The sequence below is a fragment of the Bos javanicus genome, chromosome 16 (genome assembly GCF_032452875.1).
Source record: "Bos javanicus breed banteng chromosome 16, ARS-OSU_banteng_1.0, whole genome shotgun sequence".
Lineage (NCBI taxonomy): Eukaryota > Metazoa > Chordata > Mammalia > Artiodactyla > Bovidae > Bos > Bos javanicus.
The window spans coordinates 54,661,339-54,675,392 of record NC_083883.1 but is presented as its reverse complement, the minus strand read 5'-3'; positions in this window follow the sequence as shown (position 1 = coordinate 54,675,392).

Below are 14,054 nucleotides of genomic sequence, written 5' to 3'. Positions count from 1 at the left end.
AAGGAGGTGAGAGGGAGGTTCAAGGTGGGCCACATATGTATACCCGTGGCCGATTCATGTTGATGTATTGCAGGAGCCAGTATTATAAAGTAATTATCCTCTAATTAAAATAGTTTTGAAAAGGAAAAAAAAATTCCTGACTCGGCTCTCCTGGTGACCTTCACCAAACTCTCATACAAGACATTATTCTAATCTCACACACATTCTTTCAAAGAAAAGAGAATTTGCCAACCCTATTTTGTGAGGCTAGCATAACTTCAATACTAAACCCAAAGAAGACAGACAAGAAAGAAAGAAAATAAGCCAGTCAATCTATTCTTGAATGTGAAGACAAAAATTCTATTAAAAATCATTAACAAACCAAAATAAGCATTCTATTTAAAATGGATAAAACAACAAAGTAGAGTTTATTTTTTTATACCAGGAATGTTAATTTGGGTTATCCTTTAAAAAATTAATGAATGCATTCACAACATCAGAAAGTAAAGGAGAAACATCAAATATTGGTTCAATAAATGCAAAAAAGCATTTGATAAAACTGAATACATATTAATGACAAAATTCAGAAAACTAAAAACCTACAGAAAAGGCATTAATAGTAAAATGGTGAAAAGTCTTCGTTTGCTATCAGGGACAAGACAAAGATCCCTGCTCTAATCATTACTACTCAACATTATAAAGGAGCCCAGAAATACACAGTAAGGCAATAAAAAGAAAAATACAGTGAATTAGGAAAATATAAATAGGAAACAGAGGAAGAATAACCCTGTGGTATTGGATTGAGAGCCTAATGATGAATTCGTATGAAAATAACATAAATGCTAATTGTATCATATGTGTTTGTTTATCAGTATTTATTTTTGTCATTGTTCAGTCTCTCAGTCGTGTCCAACTCTTTGCAACCCCATGGACTGCAGCACACCAGGCTTCCCTGTTCATCACCATCCCCCAGAGCTTGCTCAAACTCATGTCCGTTGAGTTGGTGATGCCATCCAACCATTTTATCCTCTGTTGTCCCTTTCTCCTCCTGCCCTCAATCTTTCCCAGCATCCAGGTCTTTTCTAATGAGTCAGCTCTTCGCATGAGGTGGCCAAAATACTGGGGCTTCAACTTCTGTTTCAGTCCTCCCAATAAATATTCAGGACTGATTTCCTTTAGGATCGTCTGGTTTGATCCAAGGACTCTCAAGAGTCTTCTCCAGCAACACACTTCCAAAGCATCAATTCTTTGGCACTCAGCCTTCTTTATGGTCCAACTCTCACACCCATACATGACTACTGAAAAAAATATAGCTTTGACTAGATGGATCTTTGCTGGCAAAGTAATGTCTCTGCTTTTTAATATGCTGTCCAGGTTGGTTGTAGCTTTTCTTTCAAGGAGCAAGCGTCTTTTAATTTCATGGCTGCAATCACCATCTGCAGATATTTTGGAGCCCAAGAAAATAAAGTCTGTCACTATTGCCATTGTTTCCCCATCTATTTGCCATGAAGTGATGGAATCAGATGCCATGGTCTTAGTTTTTTGAATGTTGAGTTTTAAGCCAGCTTTTTCACTCTCCTCTTTCACTTTCGTCAAGAGACTCTTTACTTCCTCTTCACTTTCTGCCATAAAGGTGGTGTCATCTGCATATCTGAGGTTATTGATAGTTCTCCCAGCAATCTTGATTCCAGCTTGTGCTTCATCTAGCCCAATATTTTGCATGATGTACTCTGCATATAAATTAAATAAGCAGAATGATAATATACTGCCTTGTCATACTCTTTCCCAATTTTGAACCAGTCTGTCATTCCATGTCCATTTATAACTGTTGCTTCTTGACCTGCATACAGGTTTTTCAGGAGGTAAGTAAGGTGGTCTGTTATTTCCGTCTCTTTAAGAATTTTCCACAGTTTGTTGTGATCCACACAATCAAAAGTTTTAGTGTAGTCAGTGAAGCAGAAGTAGATATTTTTCTGGAATTTTCTTGCTTTTCCTATGATCCAACAGATGTTAGCAGCTTGATATATATATATATATAATTATATATTTAAATCGGGCTTCCCTGGTGGCTCAGTGGTAAAGAATCTGCCTGCTAATACAGGAGTTGTGGGTTCAATCCTTGAGTTGGGAAGTTTTCCTGGAGAAGGAAATGGCAACCTACTCCAGTTTTCTTGCTTGGGAAATCCCATGGACAGAGGAGCCTGGTGGGCTACAGTTCATGGGGTCGCAAAGAGTCATGACTTAGCGACTGAGTACACACACATACATTTATATGAATGTCAAATTGTAAAATAAAAAGAGTCCTGGCTATCTAGCCTTGTGGTTTCCTTCAAGGAGGACTTTAACCACACAAATTTGGGGGTTACTTTTTTTTTTTCAGTTTTTGAAAAATTTTGTTTTTAGAACTGCTTCACGTCACAGCAAAACTGAGCAGAAGTACAGGGATTTCTCATATAGCACCTGTCCTCACGCATGCATAGCCTTTCCCCTTTATCAGCGTCCAGAGGGACACAGTTGTTAAAACTGATGAATCCACCCAGGCACGTCATAGGTCCATAGTTATATTATGGTTCACTCTTGGTATTGTACCTTCTGTGGGCTTGGAAAAATGTATATATGTAAAAACGGTATGTATTTGTTGTTGTTTAGTTGCTCAGTCGTGTCCAACTCTTTGTAACCCCATAGGCTCTGCCCACCAGGCTTCCTTGTCTATGGGATCTCTCAGGCAAGAATACTGGAGTGGGTTATCATTTCCTTCTCCAAATGACACGTATCCACCATTGTAATATCATACAGAGTAGCTTCACTGCCTAAAAATCCTCTGAGCTCTCCCTAGTCATCTGTGCCTCCTAAACACTGTCAATCACTGATCATTTTACTGTCTTTTCATAGTTTTGCATTTTACTAGCATACTTGGGGATTAATATTTTTTTAGATCACCTTTGTCTTTAAGATCTTTTTGTTGTTCAGTCGCTCAGTTGCATCCAACTCTTTGCGACCCCATGGACTGCAGCACGTCAGGCTTCCCTGTCCTTTACCATCTCTAGCCAAAACAAATCACTATGTGTAAAATTCAAGAGTAATAAAAATAAGTTTCTGTCTTAGAAGTGATAATGAAATCAGAAACTTCTAGTGTTGAAAGAGACTTTACAGTTTGTCTCGTTGATAAGGAAATCTTTTCTTTTTGTAAGTGCAGCTGGGGGTGGCAGGCTTGGAAGACCTGCTTCCTCCACACTGGAAATAATATAAGGGCATGATGTCAAACAAATAGGAATGACCCACTTAGGGTGACTGATCTGGGCTGATTCAATGTAATTGCATGTTTACTAAATGGTATCCTAGCACCAGCTAGTGGCAAGAATTAATGAAAACATTAAACATAATGAAAACATTGCCAGGGAAAATAGAAAGACATTTGTCAAAAGGAAATCTAACAGTTTCTCAACCATTTTTAGGTGCCTTTCATAGTACATAGAAAGGGAAAAAGTGGAAACAGTGACAGATTTTATCTTCTTGGGCTCCAAAATAACTGCAGATGGTGACTGCAGCCATGAAATTCAAAGATGCTTGCTCCTTGGAAGGAAAGCTATGACAAGTCTAGACAGCACATTAAAAAGCAGAGACATCTCTTGCTGATAAAGGTCCATATAGTCAAAGCTTTGGTTTTTCCAGTAGTTATGTACAGATGTGAGAGTTGGACCATAAAGAATTGATGCTTTGGAAGTGTGGTGCTGGAGAAGACTCTTGAGAGTCCCTTGGACAACAGGAAGATCAAACTAGTCAATCCTAAAGGAAATCAACCCTTAAGATTCATTGGAAGGACTGATGCTTAAGCTCTAATACTTTGGCCACTGGCTGCAAAGAGCCGACTCATTGGAAAAGACCCTAATGCTGGGAATGATTGAGGACAGGAAAAGAAAGGGGTGACAGAGGATGAGATGGTTGGATAGCATCAGCAACTCAATGGACATGAGTTTGAGCAAACTCCAAGACATATTGAAGGACAGGGAAGCCTAGCATGCTGCAGTCCATGGAGTTGCTAAGAGTCAGACACAACCTAGTGAATGAACATAGTAAAACATAGTACATGATTTTTATCCTCTCAACTAAGTAACACAAACATCTTTATTTTAAATGCTGAAGAGTGCTATTTAGCTAAAAATGGATGAGCAACTTACACAGCAGGGTTGTCAGAACTCCTGGAGAAAAGCCAGGATAGGAGTGGCTAAGGAAGGCAATGAAAAACCTTTGTATTTGGGGAAAAAAAAACAAAAACAAAAAACTACCCTTGAATATGTACAGCTGCAGGGAGTGTGTAAGTACGTACCAGTGTCTTGGTATCTCACCCTGAAGGATATTCTAGCTGTCCTTGAGAGCAATTATTAACCATTGGAACCCAGCCCATGTATCACATCCAACACCCTGTGATGGAAAATCTAGAATTTCAAATAGACTCACCAATCACATTCTGAGCCAGCTCTGACATTGTCTTGCAGGGTCTAAATAGACAGAGAATTAAGGGCTTCAATGGCAAAGTTAACATTGGTAACTAGCCTGCTTGGCCACTGTCATAAAGCTTACTTCTGTGACTCAGTCATGTCCAACTCTTTGTGATCCCATGGACTATAGCCCGCTAGGCTTCTCTGTCCATGGAATTTTGCAAGCAAGAATACTGGAGCGGGTTGCCATTCCCTGATCCAGGGCATCTTCTGGACCCAGGGATCGAACCCGCATCTCCTATGTCTTCCGCATTGGCAGGCAGGTTCTTTACCACTAGTCCCATATGGGAAGCCTGTTTACACACCCAGAAAATCTGTGGAGTCTAAATACATTTAGTATGAGTTCATGATGGTCATGAGGAAGGATTAAACTGGATGCAGTGCCATACAGTTGGACACAACTGAGCAACTAACACTTTCACTTTGACTAACGCGCATCTTCTGTGACTATAAAGGAAAGGACTGGAAAACACACTTTTGTTATCCAAGGGAGGTTCCTGTCAGACTAAAATCCCAGAAATAAGAATTACCTTTGTAAAAGTTAAAACACAGTTCAAAAGATTGTTATTGAAGAATAAAACTTACTGGTAAAGGCTTTTGTTCTGTAGTGGTCCTAGGATCTAACACATATTTCAAAAAAGATACACAAACCTACTGTGTAATTTGTTTATACAGAGAAATTATATATGTGTGTACGTGTGTGTGTGTGTGTGTATTAGTCACGCAGTCACATCTGATTCTTTGATTCCATAGAATTCTTGCCTGGAGAATCCCCATGGACAGAGGAGTCACAAAGAGTCAGATACAACTGAGCGACTAAGGACACACACACACATGGACTGTAGCCCGCCGAGCTCCTCTGTCCAAGGAATTCTCCAGTCAAGAGTACTGGAGTAGGTAGCCATTCCCTTTACCAGGGGATCGTCCCCACCCAGGGATTCTACCTGGGTCTCCCACATTGCAGGGATTTTTTACCATCTGAGCCACCAGGGAAGCCCCATGTGTATACATATATATGAATATATGTATAAAATCCAGACACACAATGGAGTTCCTATGGGTGTGCTTTTGCCTTCTGAAAGATAATTGGCTCAAAGTATATAACAATATTGAGAGGTTGTTGCTGAGCCGTGAAAGATGCTGGGATTCTTGGCCTCTAGAGGAGAGGAATTCAATCCAGGGTCAGTGACGAGGCTTGATCACTCAGAGCTTTTGTATAATAAAGTTTTATTAAAGTATGTCTGGGGAGGCCTTACAAATAGCTATGAAAAGAAGAGAAGCGAAAAGCAAAGGATAAAAGGAAAGATATGAGCATCTGAATGCAGAGTTCCAAAGAATAGCAAGAAGAGATAAGAAAGCCTTCTTCAGCGATCAATGCAAAGAAATAGAGGAAAACAACAGAATGGGAAAGACTAGAGATCTCTTCAAGAAAATTAGAGATACCAAGGGGACATTTCATACAAAGATGGACTCGATAAAGGACAGAAATGGTATGGACCTAACAGAAGCAGAAGATATTAAGAAGAGATGGCAAGAATACACAGAAGAATTGTACAAAAAACATCTTCACGACCCAGATAATCACGATGGTGTGATCACTCATCTAGAGCCAGACATCCTGGAATGTGAAGTCAAGTGGGCCTTAGAAAGCATCACTACCAATAAAGCTAGTGGAGGTGATGGAATTCCAGTTGAGCTATTTCACATCCTGAAAGATGATGCTGTGAAAGTGCTGCACTCAATATGCCAGCAAATTTGGAAAACTCAGCAGTGGCCACAGGACTGGAAAAGGTCAGTTTTCATTCCAATTCCAAAGAAAGGCAATGCCAAAGAATGCTCAAACCACCGCACAATTGCACTCATCTCACATGCTAGTAAAGTAATGCTCAAAATTCTCCAAGCCAGGCTTCAGCAATACGTGAACCGTGAACTTCCAGATGTTCAAGCTGGTTTTAGAAAAGGCAGAGGAGCCAGAGATCAAATTGCCAACATCCGCTGGATCATGGAAAAAGCAAGAGAGTTCCAGAAAAATATCTATTTCTGCTTTCTTGACTATGCCAAAGCCTTTGACTGTGTGGATCACAATAAATTGTGGAAAATTCTGAAAGAGATGGGAATACCAGATCACTTGACTTGCCTCTTGAGAAATCTTTATACAGGTCAGGAAGCAACAGTTAAAACTGGACATGGAACAACAGACTGGTTCCAAATAGGAAAAGGAGTACGTCAAGGCTGTATATTGTCACCCTGCTTATTTAACTTCTATGCAGAGTACATCATGAGAAATGCTGGACTGGAAGAAACACAAGCTGGAATCAAGATTGCCGGGAGAAATATCAATAACCTCAGATATGCAGATGACACCACCCTTATGGCAGAAAGTGAAGAGGAACTCAAAAGCCTCTTGATGAAAGTGAAAGAGGAGAGTGAAAAAGTTGGCTTAAAGCTCAACATTCAGAAAATGAAGATCATGGCATCCGGTCCCATCACTTCATAGGAAGTAGATGGAGAAACAGTGGAAACAGTGTCAGACTTTATTTTGGGGGGCTCCAAAATCACTGCAGATGGTGACTGCAGCCATGAAATTAAAAGAGGCTTACTCCTTGGAAGGAAAGTTATGACCAACCTAGATAGCATATTCAAAAGCAGAGACAAAGGTCCGTCTAGTTAAGGCTATGGTTTTTCCTGTGATCATGTACGGATGTGAGAGTTGGACTGTGAAGAAGGCTGAGCGCCGAAGAATTGATGCTTTTGAACTGTGGTGTTGGAGAAGACTCTTGAGAGGCCCCTTGGACTGCAAGGAGATCCAACCAGTCCATTCTGAAGGAGATCAGCCCTGGGTTTTCTTTGGAGGGAATGATGCTGAAGCTGAAACTCCAGTACTTTGGCCACCTCATGGGAAGAGTTGACTCATTAGAAAAGACTCTGATGCTGGGAGGGATTGGGGGCAGGAGGAGAAGGGGACGATAGAGGATCAGATGGCTGGATGGCATCACTGACTCGATGGGCGTGAGTCTGAGTGAACTCTAGGAGTTGGCGACGGACAGGGAGGCCTGGCATGCTGCGATTTATGGGGTCTCGAAGAGTCGGACACGACTGAGCAACTGAACTGAACTGACTGAACTGAAAGTATAAAAGAGATAGATAAAGCTTCTGACATAAACATCGGAAGGGGGCAGAAAGAGTGCCCCCCTGCTAGTCTTTAGCTGGATGTTTTATGTCTGTTCAGTTCAGTTCAGTTTAGTCGCTCAGTCGTGTCCGACTCTTTGCGACCCCATGAATCGAAGCACGCCAGGCCTCCCTGTCCATCACCAACTCCTGGAGTTCACTCAGACTCATGTCCATCGAGTCAGTGATACCATCCAGCCATCTGTTAGAAAGCTATTAATCAGATAAGAGAGATACCTCAGGCTGAGGGAGTTTCACCAGGCCCCTCTCCCACAACACACATTTTTGTGATAGGATGGTATGAGGTGTGTCCTCCCCCAGCCACAAAACAATTGATATGAATACTGGTTTGTTGAGTTATTATCAGCCCAAGGTTAGAGAAAAGAAAAAAAGTTAGTCTTACGTGGAACCATTTTGAAGAAAGGCAAATTCCAAAGCAAATATATAGTTTCATTAACATAACTTAAGAAAAACATTTCCATGAGAAAAACGCATTGGCTAGCTCAAGGTTTGAGAAAAGTTAAGCTCAGCTGGAACAAGGTGTCATCGTGGCAACACAGAATTTTAAGAGAAACCTCCTTTTAATTTTGTATAAAGAAGGAAAAAATTCTGACACTTGTAGTGTGTTTTCTCCCGCCACTTAAGGGAGAGATAAAATATGTCTGATACTTGTAGCCTATTTCCTGCGTTTGGAAACCCCTGGCCTTCCTGCCTGTTACCTTCTCAATATTTTTTTATTGCTGTATAATTGCTATACAATGTTGTTAGTTTCTGCTATACAGCCATGTGAATCAGCTTTATGTGTACATATATCCCCTCCCTCTGGAGCCTCCCTCCCACCCCTCTCAGTTCAGTTCAGTCGCTCAGTCGTGTCTGACTCTTTGCGACCCCATGAACCGCAGCATGCCAGGCCTCCCTGTCCATCACCGACTCCCGGAGTTCACTCAAACGTCCATTGAGTCGGTGATGCCATTCAGCCATCTCATCCTCTGCTGTCCCCTTCTCCTCCTGCCCCCAATCCCTCCCAGCATCAGAGCCTTTTCCAATGAGTCAACTCTTCACATGAGCTGGCCAAAGTACTGGAGTTTCAGCTTTAGCATCATTTCTTCCAAAGAACACCCAGGGCTGATCTCCTTCAGAATGGACTGGTTGGATCTCCTTGCTGTCCAAGGGACTCTCAAGAGTCTTCTCCAACACCACAGTTCAAAAGCATCAATTCTTTGGCGCCCACCCCTCTAGGTCATCACAAAACACTGAGTTGAACTCCCTGTGCTACACAACAGCTTCCTGCTGCTAAGTTGCTTCAGTCGTGTCCGACTCTGTGCGACCCCATAGACGGCAGCCCACCAGGCTCCCCCGTCCCTGGGATTCTCCAGGCAAGAACACTGGAGTGGGTTGCCATTTCCTTCTCCAATGCATGAAAGTGAAAAGTGAAAGTGAAGTTGCTCAGTCATGTCCTACCCTCAGCGACCCCATGGAGTGCAGCCTTCCAGGCTCCTCCATCCATGGGATTTTCCAGGCAAGAGTACTGGAGTGGGGTGCCATTGCCTTCTCCCAACAGCTTCCTACTAGCTATTTTAAACACAGTAGTGTTTATGTATCAATCCTACTCTCCTAATTCATCTCACCCTCCCCTCCCTTTCCTGTGTCGACATATCCATTTTCTACATGTGTCTATTCTCGCCCTGCAAATAGGCTCATCTGAACCATCTTTCTAGATTCCATACATATGTGTTAATATATGATAATTTGTTTTCCTCTTTCTGACTTACTTCACTCTGTGTGACAGACTATAGGTTCATCCATTTCAGTACAAATGACCCAATTCCCTTCCTTTTTATGGCTGAGTAATATTCCATGGTAGATATGTACCACATCTTCTTTATCCATTCCTCTTTTGATGGACATCTAGGTTGCTTCCATGTCCTGATTATTGTCAACTGTGCTGCAATGAACACTGAGGTGTGTGCATCTTTTTGAATTATGCTTTTCCCAGGGCATATGCTTTTTAGACAATGTTTTTTAATGGCTGTGGCTTATAGGACTTTCAGATGTTAAAGACTCCCTTCTTGTTGAGTTCCATTGTGATGGTAAGCTCTTCTGGAGCTCAACTGCTACTCACAGGTGGAAAAGAAGCTCATAGACTCTGCATCTTCAAGAGTCAGGCAGCCTGCCTACCTCCCTGAAGACCAAAATAGGAGAATCACTAATCACAGTCACAGCCAAGCCCAGCTCTCCCTCCAGTTAGTCCTGCATTGTTGATGCCTCCACACCTACCTCAGCCCCAGTGCCTAGGACTCCCAGTTCACCGAGTCTACAGTCAGTAGGACCACAGTTCTCATCACATTCATACCTCCCGTCACTCACTGGTTCATCTGTTTTTTCAACATGTGCTTATTTAAAATCACTATATGTTAATATACAGTATTTGTTTTTCTCTTCTTAACTTCCTTCACTCTGTATGACAGACTCTTGGCCCATCCACATGTCTACAAATTATCCAATAGTTCATTCCTTTTTTATGGCTGAGTAATATTCCATGGTATATATGTATGACATCTTCTTAATCCATTCGTCTGTGTATATATATGCACCACCTGGTCTTTCCAGGTGGCGCTAGTGGTAAAGAGCCTGCTTGCCAGTGCAGGAGACATAAGAGACATGGGTTTGGTCCCTGGGGTTGGAAAGATTCCCTGGAAAAGCAAATAGAAACCCACTCCAGTATTCATGCCTGGAAAATCCCATGGACAGACAAGCCTGGCAAACTACAGTCCATGGTATCACAAGAGTCAGACACAGCTGAAATGACTCAAGACGGATATGTACCACATCTTTATCTATTCATCTGTATCATATATTAAGGTGTATAAGTGGAATCTAGAAAAATGGTACAGCTGAACCTATTTCCAGGGCAGGAATAGACATGTAAACATAGAGAAAGGACATGTGGATTCAGAGGGGAAGCAGGGTGGGATGAATTGGAATATTAGGATCGACATACACTAACTACAGTGTGTAAAACAGCTAGCTAGTGGGAAGCTACTGCATCACACAGGGAACTCAGCTCGGTACTCTGTGATGACCTAGGTGGGTGGAACTGGGGGATAGGGAAGTGGGAGAGAGGTCCAAGAGGGAGACTATACATGTGTGTATATATACATATTTATATAGCTGATTCAATTCATTGTATAGCCGAAAAGAACACCAACTATACTCCAATTTTTAAAAAATAATAATATATATTAATAATAATTACATATATATAGCTGATTCAGTTCATTGTACAGCTGAAAAGAACACAACATTGTAAAGCAACTATACTCCAATTAAAAAATAATAAATACATAAAACCACTGTATGGTGAATGCTGACCTTTCAGAGATAAAACCCTCAGAACTGTCCTTACTGGCTTCACAGTTTAGCAGCAAGAAAGACCATCAACTGACAAACAATACACAGCGAAGGGAAATGGTCTTTACTTTCTAAATCACGCTAGCACCAGAGTAAGAGATTTACACGATGACCGCATTTAATTCTTGCACAAAAATGGCGTGAATACCAATACCATCTTCATTTTACACGCGCAGAACAAAAAGAGGCTCCAGAAGGATGACTGATTTGCCACAGCTGATAAAGTTAGAAGTGGTAGAGATAAGATAGGATGTCATCAGACTCCAGAGTCTGTTCTAATGCTTCTCTAACAGGCAACTTTTTTTTTTTTTTTTTTGGCCCAGCAGGATGCAAGCATCTTAGTTCCCCAACAGGGATTGAATTCGGGCCCTCAGCAATAAGAGTTCTGAGTCCTAACCACTGGACTGCCAGGGAATTCCCTCTAACAGGAATTAAAAAAAAAAAAAATTTAAAAACCTTTCTCATCCTCTAACCCAAATAGATTTATGTATTATTCCCCATTGACATATATTAGCCTGGAATCATAAATAGCTATTTTATACTTTGGTTTATAATTCAAATACTTCCAACTAAGCACACACACAAGTTTACAATAACGGAGTTAGTTCCTTTCTTTCCATTGGTCCCCAAAATCGATGAAACTATCAGTCTTATAATATCACACTCACCATATTCTACATTTTGCTTTTGTTGAACATTTCCGGAAAAGTGCAAACACCATTCCATTGCCGCAACATGACACTTTAAATTAGTTGTTTTGGAGAAAACTGAGACCAGAAGAACATGTCCCTCTACGACATCTGCAGGGTTCCTCAGCCTCAGCACTAGGGGTGTTTGGGGCTGCATGCTTCCCAGTCATAGGGGCTGTCTTGTCATCATGGAATGTTTAGCATCGTCCTTAGCCCTACACACTAGATGCCTGTTGGATATGGATGTGTGTGTGTGCTCAGTTGAATCCTATTCTTGGCAACCCCATGCACTGTATCCCACCAGGTTCCTCTGTCCGTGGAATTCTCCAGGCAAGAATACTGGAGTGGGTTGCCATTTCCTCCTCCAGGGGATCTTCCCAATCCAGGGATTGAACCTGCGTCTCTTATGTCTGCTGCATTGGCAGGTGGATTCTTTACCACCCAGTCTCCTGGAAAGCCCCACTAGATGCCTATACCACCCACCAAGTTGTGACAACCAGAATGTCTCCACACATTGTCAAACATGCCCGTTTGACTAAATCACCCCCCAGGTGAACACCACTGTTAATAATAATGACAACCTGAGAGCTTTCTGTATGCAGCACTGCTGCAGAAAGGAGACACCAAAGTCTTGAAGTAAATAGCCGTTTACCGTGTCAGCTGATCTGCTTTGACTCCCTGGGGGGGACTAAACTGGACAAGTCTGGACAAAGGCTACCTCCCAGGACCAACAGAGGCGGTGCTTGGTAATTTGAAAAGTGATTAAAAAGGCCGGAAGGTCACTCTGGTTCACTGGTTAAGACAGCTGCACCTGGTGGGTGGGAGCTCGCCGTGTGGTCCCGGCCCACTGCCAGCCCAGGTGACTCCAGTCTCTCCCTTCTCAGTTTCCCTTCCAATTTCCGTTGTGCACAGTGCCTTTCTTTACTTCTGTTCTACCCTGCATGACTAAATCATAATTATTCTCTTAGCTTCCAGTGATTAGAGAATATTAATCTGCGATTTGTTTGTACTGTTTAAACCAGCAAAGCACTGGAGGATGAAAAGGGCAACTTGAGTTTCCCAGTTTGTCTCTGTGGGATGCAATGGTAGAAAGAAAAATCACCTTTAAATAATCTTGCTAAACGAGAAGAGGTAACCAATTTTTCATAAATCTACACAGGGCTTCCCTAGGTAAAGACCCATCCTAAAGGGACTGAGACCAAGCCAATCACAATGTCCAGCACTCAATGTTCATACGTATTTGAAGAACCTACTATCCTTACGTAACATCTTCACCCAGCTTGCCTCTGATCAGATGCCTTGCCCTTTCCAGAAACTGCACCATTCTCCAGACTTTGCTTAATCTTTGTTCCCAGGTAAACTGCCAGCCCTGTATTTTAACACCGGTAGAGGCCTGTTTCCATGCAGCAACAGTGAATGGGATAAACCATGGAGGACAAATGTGTCCTGGTTTGTCCAGGACTTGCTGGACTTTGGAACAGAAAGTCTGGGTCCCAAGAAATCCTTCAGTTCCAGGCAAACCGGGTTGACTGGTTACCTTATCTTTGAAGGCAACCTCTGTATCTCATCTCCAGTGACCTTAACCCTCTCTTTACACACCTCCCACCATTAGGTCAGGAAGTGATACTGCATGTTTTGTTGTTTTTTTGTTCAGTCGCTCAGTCGTGTCCGGCTCTTTGCGACCCCATGGACTACAGCTCACCAGGCTTCCCTGCCCTCACACTCTCCTGGAGTTTGCTCAAACTCATGTCCGTTAAGTCGATGATGCCATTCAACCATCTTATCCTCTGTCGCCCCCTTCTCCTCCTGCCCTCAATCATTCCTAGCATCAGGATCTTTTCCAGTGAGTTTGCTCTTCGCATCAGGTGGCCAAAGTACTGGATCTTCAGCTTCAGCATCTGTCCTTTCAATGAATACGCATCTTTTAAATACTTGAATGAGAGAAAACGGAAATTAGCTGCAACTCTCTAGCTGGCCACGAGGGGGCGTAGCATTCCGCGTAAACTGCTGCACATAAAGGAAGGAACGTTCCAGGTTAGGAGGATCAAGTTCAAACGGCTCGTCAGTGAGTGCCCTAGGGGTAGAAATTTTTAAAAAGTCAAGTCAGTATCATTTCTGCCTCTTAAAATAACAAAACAAAAACCAGTGCTCATGAAACTGATGCTCCAGGCGACTTCCTCGGTGGTCCTGTGGTTAAGAACTGGGCTTGCAATGTAGGGGACGTGGGTTCCATCCCTGGTCAAGGAACTAAGGTCCCACCCGCTGTAGAACAACTAAGCCACGTGTGTCACAACTACTGAGCTGGGGC